The following is a 19,709-nucleotide window of genomic DNA, read 5'->3' as shown; positions in this document are numbered from 1 at the left end:
AAATACAAGGTAATAAAATTGTTTTTGAAAGCAATCTCATGTTACATTGTTCAGGGACATATACATACAATGTCCACAGAACAAATCACATTTACTTGTGAAGAAATTTGGTGGACTGAGAAAAGTGAGACAATAAAATTATAATCAAGCTTTAAATTATGAAAAAAGGCAAGGTTTGCATTAAAAAATGAAATAGATGCTTAGATTATATATGTGATGGAAGAGATTTAATTAATACCTTTAAGACTGACATTAAGCTTAATAACACTATGTAACACAATATTTGTTCCTGAGTAGTAAGTGTTATTTCCTAATTGCTTATGCCTCAAAAGTATAGAAAATGGCTATTATTCCCCACAACTTTGCTAAAGTAATACAAAAATGACCACAACATATAGAGAAGTGAATAGTAAATACAGTATAATCATAAATCTTTAAAAACTACTCACTTCTCAATCTTTTGTAGTCATTTTTGTATTACTTTAGCATAAATACATGTTATGTTGGATTCATATATTGCTTTTTTCTGAGTTTATGTGAATGAAAAGACATAACATCGCCCGTTTTCTCATTGGAAATAGGTACATTTCAAAATATCACTGTCCTGGTCACAAAAACAAAGTTTGTGGGGAATAATAGCAATTTTCTATACTTTTGAGGCATAAGCAATTAGGAAATAACACTTACTACTCAGGAACAAACAAAAAATAAAATGTTACACAGTGTAATACACAAATGAGCTGGAAAAAAAAGAATTGTTCACATGAACTCTGCATCTCTTACAGTTTGAGATAAAGAACTTGTGCAAATCCATCTGCACCTGGTACAACCCAAAATCATGGAAAGACATCAATCCAGTACTGTTACAACTAGGACAACCAGTTACAAAATCAATCAATATTACAGTTTTAAAAGATCAAATTACTTGGCAGACTTTAATTAAAATAAATGTTGTTATGTTGTTCAGTGACTAAGCTTTCATAATTGGAGTTCTTAGATTAATAACAAGCAAAAGTGGAAAAACAACAAACACAAATGCACTGTGCTAGGTGCTAGGGTACTTCCAAGGTGTTTTTTTTCTCTGTATCTCTAAGGTTTCAAAGGGACTTGTTCATCCTACTGGGAACAGGTCAGGGATCGCCTAAAGATACACATACAGTATCATATATGTTATATCATGGCCATATGATTACAAATTCAAGGAAAGGCATAAAATAAATAACAAGCCTTTGCTTCAAAGAATTATCAAGCTGTATGTAAGATTCCTTCAGGCACATATTTATTGCCCTGTTCTTACTGAAAAAGGCAGAAGCATACGCATGATAAGTAAAAAATATTAAACATGTGGTCTGGTTAAGTCATTTAGTAAAGAGTAAATCTGTAGTATACCAAGCTCAGAAATTCAGAGGGTGGCAACCTGTCATTTCTCCAAGAGAACTAACTAGTGGTCAAGCATTAGAAAAGAATATCCAGAAGCTTTGCTTTGTTATTGGACCTGGGTGAAGTAGCCCATAGATATGACAAACTTTAGCATGCTGCTATGGCGGTTCTGCCCACAAAATCTGTCACTATAAATTATGACCTTGCACACTTTTGCTTTGGCCAGGGGGATGCTTTTTTGTTGTTGTTGCTGGACCTATTTCAGGGCACTGACTGCCACCTCATGTGATCCTCTGTTGCAATTGGCGTCACTCCATATGCGCATTGTTGCTATTTTGTTTTCTAGTACCAAGCTCCTGAATAAATAATTGTATAGATGATGTACTAAAGATAAGTACATATCCTGACATGGCAGTCCTTTTTATCTCTTTCCCATTTTGCATCATTGAGCAGCTTCCTTGTCGGCTTTTTCTGGGTTTCCTGCGGCACAGTTTACACAGATTTTGTTCCCTCTCCTCCCACTTCTGTAAAAGCAGCAATGTATCGATTGTGCAGTTATCACACTTTGCATGCGTCAATTGTCGGTAATCTTGGCTGGTGAAATGTGTTTCTTGGGAAAGCTCAAATTATTTTCCTTACACATCTTTACATCTGGGTTGAGGGTAGGGCCTGTGCTCATTATCATTTGCTCTTGAGTAATAGCATATTCTCTTTGATGTCCCGCTATGTCATGTGTGGAAACCACTCAAGCCTTAAGGGAAATTTGAAAGGAAAATACAATGATCTAAAATGTTTAAATGATAGATTTAAAAACATGATAATTTTTTATTTTGCGGGGAAAAAAAATACTAGTTATATCAGATTGCGTTATTTTTCACCCAGTTGAGAGTTATTAATGCTTTTCTCATCTTTAGGCCGGTAGTTTTCAAGACGTAACAGATTCTCCTGGGCAGAAGCCATCGACAACTGATACTTTTTTGTCTTTTTCCAGAATGTTAGCTGTGTAATTGGACTACAAATCACAATGACTGCAGGTTCCCTGAAGTTGAACAAGCAAAAATTAAACAGGTTGCCATGGATACAAATGTGCAACTTTGCTACAGTTGAGAGACTGATGGAGATTAGTCTGCATCAATGCTAAAGCCCAACTAAGGAGAAGGAATGGTTTTACCTCACTCCCCGTTGTGCATCATTGCTGACTTAAACAATGATTGCTTAACAGTAAAGGATAACATTCAATTGATATATTCCATATAGTGGGTTTCAATACGCAAATAAAGAACCCCCTTAACAATACAGTGGAGTAAAATAATTGCATGGATTTATTAATTATTTTATTTTTTGATAGAACACAAAATGTCCCTGCATTGCCTTTTTCTAGTTCCTTTGATAAATCAGATTCATACAGTATTCATTGCCTAACATGGATGGCGGTAGTAGCATATTTCCTTATCAATTTTAATATCTTACAGAAGTATCTTTTGCTCAGTGACCTGAATAAGAATTGAAATAAAAACTACACACCAAGACATACAAGCAGGCTACACAGCCCCATTCTCCAACTTGCTCTCAATTATTTAAGTAGAGGAAAAGTATACTCTCATGAATAATACATCCAGACAGTGCTGTATGTTATAGATACCAAGTTACGGCAATAAAATAAGTGACTGCTGGACCCCACACAAAGCAAATTTCAAAAGATTACCTGTGTTTTGTTTGCTTATCTTTTGGCAAAAACAAAATCGGCCTGGAAAAAGTCAAAATTGTGTTCAGTAGGGAAATGCAGACACTCTTCTTATTGGCTGTCTGAATGTCCGACATGCTGCTAATTGTATGACACTTTTATAAATAAAACTGTAATATATTTATAATTTATTCAGAAAGGCAGCAGAAGCTGGAAAGATGACATCCTCAAATTAGTTATTTATAAGTGATTTGCTTTTCGGTATTGTTATTGATCTTATGATTTTGATGAGAGGGCATTATTTTGTGTCCTATTAATATCTTGTATTTAAAAACCTACTATTACTACTACCACTACTACTACTAATTATAATTATATCTGATTCTGCCAAATCAATGTCTACATTAAAGCAATCACTCACCCCCTGTTTTAATCTGTAATTCACATCTTCTCAATTAATATCCTGCTCTATGCTCATAATATTTATGCTGCAATGCCTATTGGGAGAAAATGTGTATTGTTATCAGATAATATAAACAGATAGAACAAATACATCAAAATACAAACACCACATTAAGGTCTAATTTAAAATAGTAATCATTAAAATGTCAAATTGCATATATTATAGAAAAGTTAGGGATACAAAGGGCAGTTATTGTGCAGATAGAAAACTTAACACACTTAAATTATGTTATTATGTTGTCTGTGCGTTATTTTTAGCCCTAACCATTATGGCAGGTATTGGCCACACTCTTCTCATATTTTCCAGCATTAATTAATTAAAATTATTCTTCCCAGGAGAGGGAAGCACCACCACCCCACCCTCTAACCAGCAATTAATTGTAGAAAATAAAGGGAGATAATTCTCTCAAACACATCAACTAGTGGCACTACCCCATTATTAGGGAAGGGATGACATTTTCCTATTCAAAAAGGATTATCCCATTTGATACTGATGAGCAATGTATATGGGTCACCATTGATAGACAAGATGACTGATTGGCTGCTTGATTGATTAAAGTCTGGCAATCAAGAAATTACATTATAGTGAAGCCAAAATCAATAATAAAGTAGGAAATGGATTCTGTCTGCTGTTACCAGTCTGGGCCATGCCTGAATCTATACATTCATATGTTGACAATAAAATGAAAAACACATGGCCCTAGAGAAAGAAATAAAAGGGATAGTACACAACTCTTACATTGGAATGAGTTTCCATAAAAATAATTATTTTTAACCAAATTGCTCAAACGTGACTTTGACCAGAGGTCACGAAGGAAATATAGAAAATTATGTACAGAAAACGGTGCTCTTTGGATACCGTTTTTGACATAACTATAAGTGCTACAGTAGGATGATCTGCATAGCTATCTTCTACCATACAAACTTTAACTTTAACACTTGTGGTTGGTTATTTTCTGTTTTCTTCATTGTCCTACTATGATTCATTGTCTCTCTCCAAGCTTTAGAGTGACTGTGAGAGAGTTTTAGAAAGCTCACGATTGTTCCAGCATAAGATACCTTGTTTGCCACTCCCCGGCCAAGCTCACTTGCAGTCACAATCCTAGACATTTGATAGATGTGATGGATTAAGCTCATTGCATCCAGTGAAAATGGATCAAACCATACTGGAAACACCTTCTGGATATTACTCAGGGACTTTAAAAAGGAAAACATTCTCTTAATGGATGAGAGTTTGTGATTATGGCCATAAAAATAATCCAATATAACGCAAGTGTACGCAAGACCTTCGATAGAGTTTAAAACTAAACTTCAGAGGAAGGCTACCCGAATCATGCTTCACTCTGATCCAATGAGATATACCCTCACATTCACACGATATCATAAATACCACGTAATGTGTGTGTGTGTGAGGGGGGTGGGTCCGATGGCCTCTTCCTCATGGCTGTTCTCTCAGCCAAGTGGGTTAAAGCCATAATAACTCTATTACTTCTTCCACCTACTTCTATAGGAGGTTGTCTGAGGTTGTCTGAACAACTGAATTTCCTTTTAACGTATACACCGATCAGCCATAACATTATGACCACTGACAGGTGAAGTGAATACAGTGAGGGAAAAAAGTATTTGATCCCCTGCTGAATTTGTACGTTTGCCCACTGACAAAGAAATTATCAGTCTATCATTTTAATGGTAGGTGTGAGGGAGAGAATAATAACAACAAAAAATCAAAAAAGTTTTGATTGGCTTGCATGTTAATGAGGGAAATAAGTATTTGACCCTTTCGACATACTACTTGGTAGCAAAACCCTTGTTGGCAATCACAGAGGTCAGACGTTTCTTGTAGTTGGCCACCAGGTTGGCACACATCTCAGGAGGGATTTTGTCCCACTCCTCTTTGCAGATCCTCTCCAAGTCATTAAGGTTTCGAGGCTGACGTTTGGCAACTCAAACCTTCAGCTCCCTCCACAGATTTTCTATGGGATTAAGGTCTGGAGACTGGCTAGGCCACTCCAGGACCTTAATGTGCATCTTCTTGAGCCACTCCTTTGTTGCCTTAGCTGTGTATTTTGGGTCATTGTCATGCTGGAATTCCCATCCCCGACCCATTTTCAATGCCCTGGCTGAGGGAAAGAGGTTCTCACCCAAGATTTGACAGTACATGGCCCCGTCCATCGTCCCTTTGATGCGGTGCAGTTGTCCTGTCCCCTTAGCAGAAAAACACCCCCAAAGCATAATGTTTCCACCTCCATGTTTGACGGTGGGGATGGTGTTCTTGGGGTCATTCCTCCTCCTCCAAACACGGCCAGTTGAGTTTATGCCAAAGAGCTCCATTTTGGTCTCATCTGACCATAACACTTTCATCCAGTTCTCCTCTGAATCATTCAGATGTTCACTGGCAAACTTCAGACGGGCCTGTACATGTGCTTTCTTGAGCAGGGGGTCTTTGCTGGCGCTGCAGGATTTCAGTCCTTCACGGCGTAGTGTGTTACCAATTGTTTTCTTGGTGACTATGGTCCCAGCTGCCTTGAGATCATTAACAAGATCCTCCCATGTAGTTCTGGGCTGATTCCTCACCGTTCTCATGATCATTGAAACTCCACGAGGTGAAATTTTGCATGGAGCCCCAGACCAAGGGAGACTGACAGTTATTTTGTGATTCTTCCATTTGCGAATAATCGCACCAACGGTTGTCACCTTCTCACCAAGCTGCTTGGCGATGGTCTTGTAGCCCATTCCAGCCTTGTGTAGGTCTACAATCTTGTCCCTGACATCCTTGGACAGCTCTTTGGTCATGGCCATGGTGGAGAGTTTGGAATCTGATTGATTGAATGCTTCTGTGGACAGGTGTCTTTTATACAGGTAACGAGCTGAGATTAGGAGCACTCCCTTTAAGAGAGTGCTCCTAATCTCAGCTTGTTACCTGTATAAAAGACACCTGGGAGCCAGAAATCTTGCTGATTGATAGGGGATCAAATACTTATTTCCCTCATTAACATGCAAATCAGTTTATAACTTTTTTGAAATGTGTTTTTAAGGATTTTTTTGCTGTTATTCTGTCTCTCACAGTTAAAATACACCTACCATTAAAATTATAGACTGATCATTTCCTTGTCAGTGGGTAAACGTACAAAATCAGGAGGGGATCAAATACTTTTTTCCCTCACTGTAACACTGATGATCTTCTTATCATGGCACCTGTCAGTGGGTGGGATATATTAGGCAGCAAGTGAACATTTTGTCCTCAAAGTTGATGTGTTAGAAGCAGGGAAAATGGGCAAGCGTTAAGATCTGAGCGACTTTGACAAGGGCCAAATTGTGATGGCTAGACAACTGGGTCAGAGCATCTCCAAAACTGCAGCTCTTGTGGGGTGTTCCCAGTCTGCAGTGTTCAGTACCTATCAAAAGTGGTCCAAGGAAGGAAAAGCGGTGAACCGGTGACAGGGTCATGGGAGGCCAAGGCTCATTGATGCACGTGGGGAGCGAAGGCTGGCCCGTGTGGTCCGATCCAACAGACAAGCTACTGTAGCTCAAACTGCTGAAAAAGTGAATGCTGTTTCTGATAGAAAGGTGTCAGGACACACAGTGCATCGCAGTTTGTTGCGTATGGGGCTGCGTAGCCGCAGACCGGTCAGGGTGCCCATGCTGACCCCTGTCCACTGCCGAAAGCGTCTACAATGGGCATGTGAGCATCATAACTGGACCACGGAGCAATGGAAGAAGGTGGCCTGGTCTGATCACTAGTTCAGGGTGTTGATTTGGCCTCCAAATTCCCCAGATCTCAATCCAATCGAGCATCTGTGGGATGTGCTGGACAAACAAGTCCGATCCATGGAGGCCCCACCTTGCAACTTACAGGACTTAAAGGATCTGCTGCTAACGTCTTGGTGCCAGATACCACAGCACACCTTCAGAGGTCTAGTGGAGTCCATGCCTCGACGGGTCAGGGCTGTTTTGGCAGCAAAATGGGGACCTACACAATATTAGGCAGGTGGTCATAATGTTATGGCTGTTTGACAATGTTTCTTAATCCTAATAAATATTTCTTGAAGGAGAACTGCAAAAACTCAATAAATAGGACATAATGACATCTCTTTATAGGAAACACCACTTCAAGGGGATTATATTACCATTATACTTTTATAAAAAGGTGATGTTTATGTTCATTTTTGTGACAGAACAAATGTGTGAACATATGCTGAATTTAGAAGTTGAAAGTTCTACAACTCCACACAATATCAATTACAACAGTTATACAGCATCATAGTTATATATTTGTGCTAGCAAAGAGTTTTGCCATTTTCCCTATGAAAGCTTAAACCAACTTATACTTACATAGGCCAGCAGTCACATATATTGTATGTCTGAACTCTTAATGAGGAAAGCTTTGCTAATACGTTATCTGCACACTATTAGTTCAAGCTCTGCACATGTGTCTTTCCTCCTTTTATGCTCCACATTCTGGCCATTCAAGAGGAACAAAAGTTAAGGGTAAAACTGCTGAAAGCAATTATAATCCTGACACAGAGTGTTTGAAGTATGCTGCTGTCAATGTAATTTAAATATTAATTTCCAATAAACTTCCAAATACTTTTTAATGGATCTATGATGACAAAGTAAAAGTGCTAATAATAAAAACATAATAACATTTGAAGTCAAGGATAGAATACAGACTACGGGATATGTTAAGAAAAACAATTATCCTTTTTAGGGATGGATCCTGATTAATGTTCTTTTCATGAACAGAATTCTAGCCAATGCACTGTACAGGATCCCAAACAATCCTACAATAATATCTTACTCAGGGTCCTACAACATTCTTAAAATCCTTAATGTACCTTCTTTGTACCAGAATCATTTGGATCCTGTATGCTATCTTGTAAGATCCTGCATATGATCCTATAGCATCCTTTACCATCTTGTACAATTTTATAAGATATAGGATTCTTTGAGAGCAGTCATAGAATCCTGCTAAAATATAAAAACCTGTAGAAATGAATTGGATCCAGCTAGGATGATCGTATGTTTTTTTTGTTTTTTTTTAAATGTCCTATACATTATCGGCAAGACTTTACATGTTTAAAATTATAAATTTATTCTATAACCTCCTGAATAAATTCAATTTGTAGGAACTTACAGGATCATGGACAGGATATTATACAGGATAGGTACAATCACATGGGGTCACGAAGAACCCAGAGGCTCATAACATGTATAGGAAAATGTATTTACATAAATGGGCACTAAAGCAGACGACCAAAAGCAAACCTATTTAAGAAAATATCAGGACCCATCTGAAATGGATTTGTCAGGATTGTAGCCACAATGAGCAAAATTAAGATCCTGGAAGATCAAATAAAAGGAATTAACAAAGGAAATTTTGATAACTGCAATTCAGTCACAATTACACATTATCCATTTGCATAGCAGATAACCTTATCCAGGGTGCACATGAGAAGAAATACAAGAAAAGTAGCATAACTGGAGGAGCTAAAAGCATAGAGTGAACAGTTGTGACAGACTGCGGGATCACAGGTGCTGGGAAGTAGATGTACCAAATGTTCTTACAAGGAAGAAGTTAGTTCAAGAACAAGGAAAGGAGGTCACAGCTGTGGATTTAGTCACTGATGTCCAGTATGATTCATTTTGGAGAATGCAAGTTGCTGTCAGAAAACGTTATTTGGGGAGGTAGGACCACTATGCTAACTACATACAATCTTATTTACAATTCAATTACATCAGTTTGAAACAAACAGAAATATCAGTTTTCTCCCCCAGAAGTACACCTTTCCATTTGCTGTAGAGGAACTCATAAATATATTTAGCAGATATTTTTATACCCTTAAAACACCCTACAGGATCCTGCAAAAAAGCTGTCATTTGTTACTGTTATATAAATGTTACTACTACAATTATAACATTGGAATATGTATATATATATATATATATATATATATATATATATATATATATATATATATATATATATAAGAATACATGTTAATACATTAAATACATACATTAAAGATACTAACAGAATACAGTTTCCTTTTGAACAGAACACAGGATGGAAAACCATTAATGGAAATAACACTGTCAGAATGTTGAATCCTAAATAGCTGAATATTATTTTGCTTTACGCCTACAATCCTGGAACAAAAAAGAACACTGATGCAATAGGAGAAAAAAAAAACACACCAGAAGGCTGTAGGAGGTATTGACAGTTGGAAGCCTTCAGCAACCCATCTTTGAAATCAGCTACCCCATTTTCCATTCTAACAAGGTCAGAAATGACCCGCTATTTTTAATCTTTTAGACGTTATATGTGTTACATGTTTTTTTTTTATGTATATATTCTTTGATTAAATGCACACTGAACTATCTCTTTATTACACTGCATGATTGATTTTAAGTTTCTTTGCTTTCCCAACACAGATCCTTTTAGGATGTCTAATTTGAGAGTAAACTGACCTCTTCTAGTTGCACTCCTGAGTATGGTGCAGTTTATTTGCTTCTCCTTTCTGTTGAAACAAAGCTTAATTGATTCTGGTAACTGTTGTTACTTTTGTGGAACCTTTCACACAGTTGTAGGGAAGAAAATACTCACAACACCGAACATGGTTTTAAACAGGGTGATACCAGGTTTATTTTAACGATTAACCATAGTCGCCAGTGTTGCATAGAAAATGTCAATACACAAAGGAGCTTCTCAGACAAGCACTAAAGCAGACATGAACCACATATAGACATATAGTGTATGGACTTCTGAGAAGTATTGCCCTGATTATTATTATTATTATTATTATTATTATTATTATTATTATTATTATTATTATTATTATTATTATTATTTATTTATTTATTTATTTATTGTCAGACGCCCTTATCCAGGGTAACTTACAAAACATAAGTGCAATACAAAAGTGCAAAAATATAGTACAGTTCAAAGCATAATGCTGAACTACCATCCTGCACTCTACACCACACTTTACTACATTATTTTATGTTTGTCCAGGCAGGGACTTGAATGGAGTAGTAGAGCACAGAGACAAAGAAAGGAGAAATGACACAGACTTGTAAATGGTGATTGTGTCAAGTATTGAGTTGACTGCATGAGATGAAGTGATGTTGATGTGGATTGAATTAGCCAATGTGTTCAAGCAATTGAAACCATTTGTAAACATAGATGTATAACTGTCTCTTTTACATTCCCTCCCCAGCACAAACCTTAATGTTGTTTGAATAATATGTATGTCTTGATCTTTATTCCACTAGATACACCAGCCCTTCAGGGTTCTTCATTGCACTATGCCCTGTATAGTGTGGAAATATGGTTTTACCATAGAATGTCATTATACACTCACCTAAAGGATTATTAGGAACACCATACTAATACTGTGTTTGACCCCCTTTCGCCTTCAGAACTGCCTTTATTCTACGTGGCATTGATTCAACAAGGTGCTGAAAGCATTCTTTAGAAATGTTGGCCCATATTGATAGGATAGCATCTTGCAGTTGATGGAGATTTGTGGGATGCACATCCAGGGCACGAAGCTCCCGTTCCACCACATCCCAAAGATGCTCTATTGGGTTGAGATCTGGTGACTGTGGGGGCCAGTTTAGTACAGTGAACTCATTGTCATGTTCAAGAAACCAATTTGAAATGATTCGACCTTTGTGACATGGTGCATTATCCTGCTGGAAGTAGCCATCAGAGGATGGGTACATGGTGGTCATAAAGGGATGGACATGGTCAGAAACAATACTCAGGTAGGCCGTGGCATTTAAACGATGCCCAATTGGCACTAAGGGGCCTAAAGTGTGCCAAGAAAACATCCCCCACACCATTACACCACCACCACCAGCCTGCACAGTGGTAACAAGGCATGATGGATCCATGTTCTCATTCTGTTTACACCAAATTCTGACTCTACCATCTGAATGTCTCAACAGAAATCGAGACTCATCAGACCAGGCAACATTTTTCCAGTCTTCAACTGTCCAATTTTGGTGAGCTTGTTTGTAGTGGAGATGAGTGATACCCGGTGGGGTCTTCTGCTGTTGTAGCCCATCTGCCTCAAGGTTGTACGTGTTGTGGCTTCACAAATGCTTTGCTGCATACCTCGGTTGTAACGAGTGGTTATTTCAGTCAAAGTTGCTCTTCTATCAGCTTGAATCAGTCGGCCCATTCTCCTCTGACCTCTAGCATCAACAAGGCATTTTCGCCCACAGGACTGCCGCATACTGGATGTTTTTCCCTTTTCACACCATTCTTTGTAAACCCTAGAAATGGTTGTGTGTGAAAATCCCAGTAACTGAGTAGATTGTGAAATACTCAGACCGGCCCGTCTGGCACCAACAACCATGCCACGCTCAAAATTGCTTAAATCACCTTTCTTTCCCATTCAGACATTCAGTTTGGAGTTCAGGAGATTGTCTTGACCAGGACCACACCCCTAAATGCATTGAAGCAACTGCCATGTGATTGGTTGGTTAGATAATTGCATTAATGAGAAATTGAACAGGTGTTCCTAATAATCCTTTAGGTGAGTGTACATATTATAAAATATAATATTATAAAATGTTGTTGCTATTTTGCGGAAAAGCTGAAAAGCTGATTTGCTGCTGTTGTCTTTTACAGTGTCAATTAATACAAAAACAAATTAATTGATGGGGCCATTCTGCAAAAGTGTGAAAAAAATATGGGATTGTACATATAGGGTACTTAAAGCAAGAAAAATAAAAATAAATATTATTTGATTCAAGAAAAGAGAACAAATCCTTCATAGATGGTCACTTAGACAAGAAAGCTCTATGTGAATTCGTCATAGGTCACCAATACTATTGTAGCATGGTGAGAGGAACATGAACACACTCCACTAAAGAATTGTGAGTCTGTTTCACACTAAACACAGAGACATTCAGACGCGTATCTCTTCAATATAACAAGTAAACAAACCAGCAACGCTCACAGTTTCCTGTTCTAACAATGCTTTGATAGGAAGGATGACTTATGTTACTTGTACTGTAGTTCACTTCCTCTACTATCTCAGTGGTATATGACAAATACAAACACTTTAACAGCAATCACCACATAGTGTTTTTCTCTACTCCATCTCTCACTCACCTCCTCCTCACTTCCCCTCCAGGAGACTACTACTGTGACTGGTGAGGGACAAAATAGTGCATGCCATTTCAGCAGACACTCTTAATGTTGTGTTTTCCAACTAGCCTAAAGTAATCATAAAACAGCTCCTGCAAATAACCAAAATAAATTTAAGACATGCTTATTTACTCCTCCCCTGGTTTCATGTCAGGGGGGTAATAATTGGTACACTTTCATACACAAACACATTAATATCAATAGTCTGTGTTCCCATTAGATAGATTGTGTGGAAGCCTAGAGCAGGTCTTGGTGATATTTGCAATCAGAGAGGCAGAGGAAGCTGGGTGGTTATATGATGCATTTGTAGGAAAGGACATGTGGACTGCACACTGTAGGGACTTCATCTCCAGAGATAGTTACCAGCAGTTCAAAGGAATATGAGAGTGTAGATGGGCACTGGGTTAATTGATACAGTGTGAGTTTACTCCAGTAAGAAGGGTAGATTTAAGACTGCCATTTTACTAATAGTGAGAATTTGTTTGCCTCGCAGATAGATTCAACCAGGGCCTAAAGAGATTACCATTGAGAGAGTGCCATTTGTTTCAATCAGATGCCATTTTTCTTCTCAGCACCAATGTACTTCATGGTTGACAGCTGCTTGAGGAAAAGTGAAAAAAGGAGAGAGATTTTTTTTACTTGAATATTTAGAAGTTAGGTTGAAACACTGGAAGGTGTAAAAAAATGTGGATTGCAAACGGTGCTGCTTATTAATGTCTTATTCATAATTTACAATCATTTAATAAATAATGAGGCTATTAATACAGTCAGAGAGAGAAATTATTATAATTAAGTAATAACACATTTGACTGTGTCACTATTTTACTGTCATTTCCAAAAGTAATGATTTTACTACATTGTAAAAATGTATCTATATGGATTTTATTTCACACTCTAAATGTCATTGTTATGCATATTAGTAAATATTACTAAAACATCAATAAATTCCAACTGGTCACAATGCTGCTTAAGAAACTGCACCCTACTTTTGGGATCATTAACCAATTGTTACAACAAATTCATTGATACTTCAGAAAGGATCCCATGAGTTTTTTAAGGCTTAATGTGGATGGAAAGTGTCAGTGCGTAGGGAGGGGGAAGTGCCATTAATTGGACTTGGTGCTGAAGGCTATTGCCAGTTAAACTGAAGTGGACAAAAATGTGTTCCATATTATTTTTCCCTGTTGGAATATGGTTTTGACTGCTGTTGGTCATTTAACAAAAAATATACCCAGTGTACCTATTGTACAGTATATTGGTCTGCCTTTTAAAATACTGTACCTGCATAAGCGTTTTCTCTTTCTGACTTTGTTTTCATTTTAGGTTCTGGAAAGCTGCTGCATTCTGATAGCCAATGTAGAAAAAGCATGCATACTAAATAGAGCGCATTAAATAAATGGAGTGTAAGAAATACATCTGCTCAACATCTCAGCTAATCCAATCTGCTAAATCATTTAAGGTATTAATAGTTGGGAAATATGTTGACCTTTTAAAACTGTCTGGTTCTGTCTATAGATCAAGAACGATTTGGAGAGAATTCTAGTGAACAACTGCACATTTTTGTTTGAGTTGTTTTAATTGTGAGGGATTTCTTGGACTACCTGTCAATCATAGTGCTTCACAGCAAACATGTAAGACAATCAGAAGAAAATTATTTAATAGAAGCTGGGTTATTCATACAAATGACATATCTGCTGCCCTAAGACTGAAACTTCCTTTTTATATATTAGAATTGTTTTTGCTTTGTCAGGGATTTTAACTTTGCTTTTGTTACAAAGGAAAAACAACAGTTTTTGTATTGAATACAGTTGTGTTATTCATTTTAAATGCATCATAATTTGTAGAATTAATATAACGTCTTCCCTAAAAAATATATTTTTTTAAATTAATTTAGTCATAGAATACCTAGGGATTTAGAATTACGCATGTATGCCGCAACTTCCCCTTTGAGAATTCAGATTAATTATTATATGATTCAGAATATGCTGATGTACCACAAAGTATGTAATTTTTAAGTGCACAGATAAGAGCAAATTAATATTTCATTTGGAACTCTTGGGCATAATAGTGAATATAAGAAACATAAATTTTACTTAATTTCTTTTCGTTTTTAACTTTTGTTCGCTGTTAGTATTGAACTGCTGTTGTGATTAATTCCAGTTGTTATAAAATCCAAGTCCCAGGGTTTGTGGAAGATTGTTGTTCTGCTTCTTTCAAGGGTGCTGAAAGAGTTTGAAGGTTTCAAACTGTTAGGTCTCCATCAATCAGAGCAAACTCAGTTTCAAGGGTCCCATTGCAATTAAAGTTCTTTGTTCAAAAGATCTAGGTACAAATAATTTGTATGTGCACTTAAACTCGAGGCTAGTCCATGGTTTGTCTTAATTTAAGGACATGCATGATTCTGGCAGCTTCTAAAGTGGTTTAACTTCTTCTGGCCTTTCTGCGGTGCACAGAGGAAAAGTGCAGTAGAAGCTGAGGCTTAATTGAGAGCATATTCAGCAAACTTCTTTAATGTCTTATCTCTTCAGATCAGTTTGGAACCTATTGAATCTTTGTAATCTCAAACCTGTGTATTTATGTGAACCTGTCCTTGAACTTTTCGAGCTGAACACATGTATTATGGCAAGCAAACTGTCTTTCAGAGATATCTCAAAATACAATTCAATATATCTTAAATGGAATTGCAGATATCTCAAACTAACTCACTTTCAAGATATCTCAAATTGAATTTGAGATATCTCAAATTGACTTCCTGTCGAATTTGAGATATCTCAAATTCAATCTGAGATATCTGAAATAGGACAGGAAGTCAATTTGAGATATCTCGTTTAACACTCCATTTCAAGATATCTCAAATTGGAGCTTTAAATGAGATATCTCAAATCCAATTCAAGATATCTTGAAATTGAGGTTAATTTGAGATATCTCAAATTCAATTAGAGTTATCTTAAATTCACTTCTTGTCCTATTTGAGATATCTCAAATTCAAGATATCTTCAAATAGAGTTAATTTGAGATATCTCAAATGCAATTTAAGATATCTTGAATTGTATTTTGAGATATCTCTAAATGATAATTGGGCATGCCATAATATATAGGCTGTTACTAAATGACAAAAAAGATTGGCATTACGCTGCAATAGCATATCAAACAATAAATTACTAAAGCAAAATGTCAATTTACTGTAGTGTAATGAAAATCCTAAAATTAGTTAATTCAGCAGGGGAAATAAAATCATCTGTCTGAGCAGACTAATGTAAACCACTTCAAACACAAGTTTGGTTCTGTGTCATTTACTCAAAAATAAACAACAAGGAGTCTATATTGTGATGCTGTGCCAGGCGATGCAGTAAGAGGCTACCCCAAACTGCCCTGCACCTCTCTGGACCCCAGGGGTGGTGGATTACTGGGGGGGAGCACCTGATCACCTGTTCCCTATGTGACTGCAACCCTCCTTGATTACACTGGGAGCAACAGGCTTCTTGGTGTGGAGAGGCAGGAGGAGTGCCAGTAAGAAGCAGGGAGAGAGTGAGACAGACGAGACGATTTGAATTGGCAGTTCGGACATGGCTTATGGATTTTACTGTGATTATTGGACATGTAATTAGATTGTTTGCCTGTGAGTGTTTGTCAGTTGAATTAGTATGTGTAGTTTAGGGAGCTGGGTGTGTTTAGTTTAGGCTCAAAAAAAGAGTTTTGATTTGGTTTTGTCTGTTTATATGGAGCACCAGCTCACTGTATATGATAAAATACACACTTATTTCCCCACATCCCTGCCTTGTGTTTCCTAAGCTCCACCTTTAGAGCCCCAACACAAACCCCCCCATAGTGTTACTATATATATATATATATATATATATATATATATACTGTATATTTACATCGATAAATAGATATGTATGTATGTATGTATATACACCGATCAGCCATAACATTATGACCACCTGCCTAATATTGTGTAGGTCCTCCTTTTGCTGCCAAAACAGCCCTGACCCGTCGAGCTATGGACTCCACTAGACCTCTGAAGGTGTGCTGTGGTATCTGGCACCAAGACGTCAGCAGCAGATCCTTTAAGTCCTGTAAGTTGCAAGGTGGGGCCTCCATGGATCGGACTTGTTTGTCCAGCACATCCCACAGATGCTCGATTGGATTTAGATCTGGGGAATTTGGAGGCCAAATCAACACCTTGAACTCGTGATTCATCAGACCAGGCCACCTTCTTCCATTGCTCCGTGGTCCAGTTCTGATGCTCAGGTGCCCATTGTAGGTGCTTTCGGCAGTGGACAGGGTCAGCATGGGCACCCTGACTGGTCTGTGGCTACGCAGCCCCATACGCAACAAACTGCGATGCACTCTGTGTTCTGACACCTTTCTATCAGAACAGCATTCACTTTTTCAGCAATTTGAGCTACAGTAGCTCGTCTGTTGGATCGGACAACACGGGCCAGCCTTTGCTCCGCATGTGCATCAATGAGCTTTGGCCGCCCATGACCCTGTCGACGGTTCACCGCTTTTCCTTCCTTGGACCACTTTTGATAGGTACTGAGCACTGCAGACCGAGAACACCCCACTAGAGCTGCATTTTTGGAGATGCTCTGACCCAGTCATCACTCCACAATGAAGTGGTTAAAAAACAAGAAAGTGAATGTCCTAGAGTCACCCAATAAAAGTCTGTACCTGAATCACAAGATTTGAAGATTGCTAGCTACCGACGATCCCCATCCAACTTGACAGAGCTTGAACAATTTTGCCCAGAAGAATGGGTGACTATTGAACAAACCTGTGCAAACCTGGTAGAGACTTACCCCAAAAGACTGACAGCTGAAATTGCTGCCAAAAGTGGTTCTACCAAGAATTGAATTGGGGGTGTGAATACTTATCTAACAAATATATATTTTTTAATTTTCCTTATTTACTTTCACAATAAAAAATATCTTGCCTCTTTGAAGTGTGGAGTAGGTTGTGTAAATCAAAGGGGGAAAATAATTTAAATGAATCAAAATTTCAGGTTGTAACACAAGGGGGATGAATACTTCCTATAACCAGTGTGTATATATCTATATGAAGAGAGGGAGGGAGGGAGAGAGGGAGAGTGGGTAGAGAGTGACTGTGTAATGTTTTTAAGCATCTGTTGCCTCTTCAAGCAAAAATTTTATTTACTCTGCAATACAGTACTTATGCCATAATGAATCAAAGAAGCTGTCATCAACATTACTGATTGTTTGCATAACCACTCAAGCACAATATTGTTAATTTTAAATATGTTAATATTATATATATATATATATATATATATATATATATATATATACACACACTCACCTAAAGGATTATTAGGAACACCTGTTCAATTTCTCATTAATGCAATTATCTAACCAACCAATCACATGGCAGTTGCTTCAATGCATTTAGGGGTGTGGTCCTGGTCAAGACAATCTCCTGAACTCCAAACTGAATGTCTGAATGGGAAAGAAAGGTGATTTAAGCAATTTTGAGCGTGGCATGGTTGTTGGTGCCAGACGGGCCGGTCTGAGTATTTCACAATCTACTCAGTTACTGGGATTTTCACGCACAACCATTTCTAGGGTTTACAAAGAATGGTGTGAAAAGGGAAAAACATCCAGTATGCGGCAGTCCTGTGGGTGAAAATGCCTTGTTGATGCTAGAGGTCAGAGGAGAATGGGCCGACTGATTCAAGCTGATAGAAGAGCAACTTTGACTGAAATAACCACTCGTTACAACCGAGGTATGCAGCAAAGCATTTGTGAAGCCACAACACGTACAACCTTGAGGCAGATGGGCTACAACAGCAGAAGACCCCACCGGGTACCACTCATCTCCACTACAAACAAGCTCACCAAAATTGGACAGTTGAAGACTGGAAAAATGTTGCCTGGTCTGATGAGTCTCGATTTCTGTTGAGACATTCAGATGGTAGAGTCAGAATTTGGCGTAAACAGAATGAGAACATGGATCCATCATGCCTTGTTACCACTGTGCAGGCTGGTGGTGGTGGTGTAATGGTGTGGGGGATATTTTCTTGGCACACTTTAGGCCCCTTAGTGCCAATTGGGCATCGTTTAAATGCCACGGCCTACCTGAGCATTGTTTCTGACCATGTACATCCCTTTATGACCACCATGTACCCATCCTCTGATGGCTACTTCCAGCAGGATAATGCACCATGTCACAAAGGTCGAATCATTTCAAATTGGTTTCTTGAACATGACAATGAGTTCACTGTACTAAACTGGCCCCCACAGTCACCAGATCTCAACCCAATAGAGCATCTTTGGGATGTGGTGGAACGGGAGCTTCGTGCCCTGGATGTGCATCCCACAAATCTCCATCAACTGCAAGATGCTATCCTATCAATATGGGCCAACATTTCTAAAGAATGCTTTCAGCACCTTGTTGAATCAATGCCACGTAGAATTAAGGCAGTTCTGAAGGCGAAAGGGGGTCAAACACAGTATTAGTATGGTGTTCCTAATAATCCTTTAGGTGAGTGTATATATATATATATATATATATATATATATATATATATTGTTAAGTTTAAAGAAAACAAATAACACATTAAGTTGATACATGCATATCTATTGATACGAGAGAAGAAAGTTCATTAGTTTAGTTTTTTTCATTACATTTGCAATTGCAATTGAGTATGCAGCTGGGGGACGATCACGATAATCTGTCTAGTATGCTGCATACTAACTCGGCAGATTCTATGCAACTGAACCAGTGTGTCTGGGATCCCAATCTTGCTGGAAAAAACACTAACATTGTTGTCTAAATGTAAATGTTAACTTTTAAATATCTCAGATTATTAGTTTATTATTTAAAGATGATAAATAATTGTGATGATTATCATTAGCAGTAGTAGTAGAAGTACAAGTAGTCACAGTAGTATCTGATTATCTAACAATTTATTATACATTTCATATTTTCTTAATGTAATACCTCATCTGAAGCTACCAAAATGCCTAACCAGTGCATCTCTGGTGTATTCAACTTTCCCCT

This window comes from Amia ocellicauda, chromosome 2, assembly GCF_036373705.1.
Source record: "Amia ocellicauda isolate fAmiCal2 chromosome 2, fAmiCal2.hap1, whole genome shotgun sequence".
Lineage (NCBI taxonomy): Eukaryota > Metazoa > Chordata > Actinopteri > Amiiformes > Amiidae > Amia > Amia ocellicauda.
The sequence above is the reverse complement of the archived record's forward strand: the minus strand, read 5'-3'. Positions refer to the sequence as shown.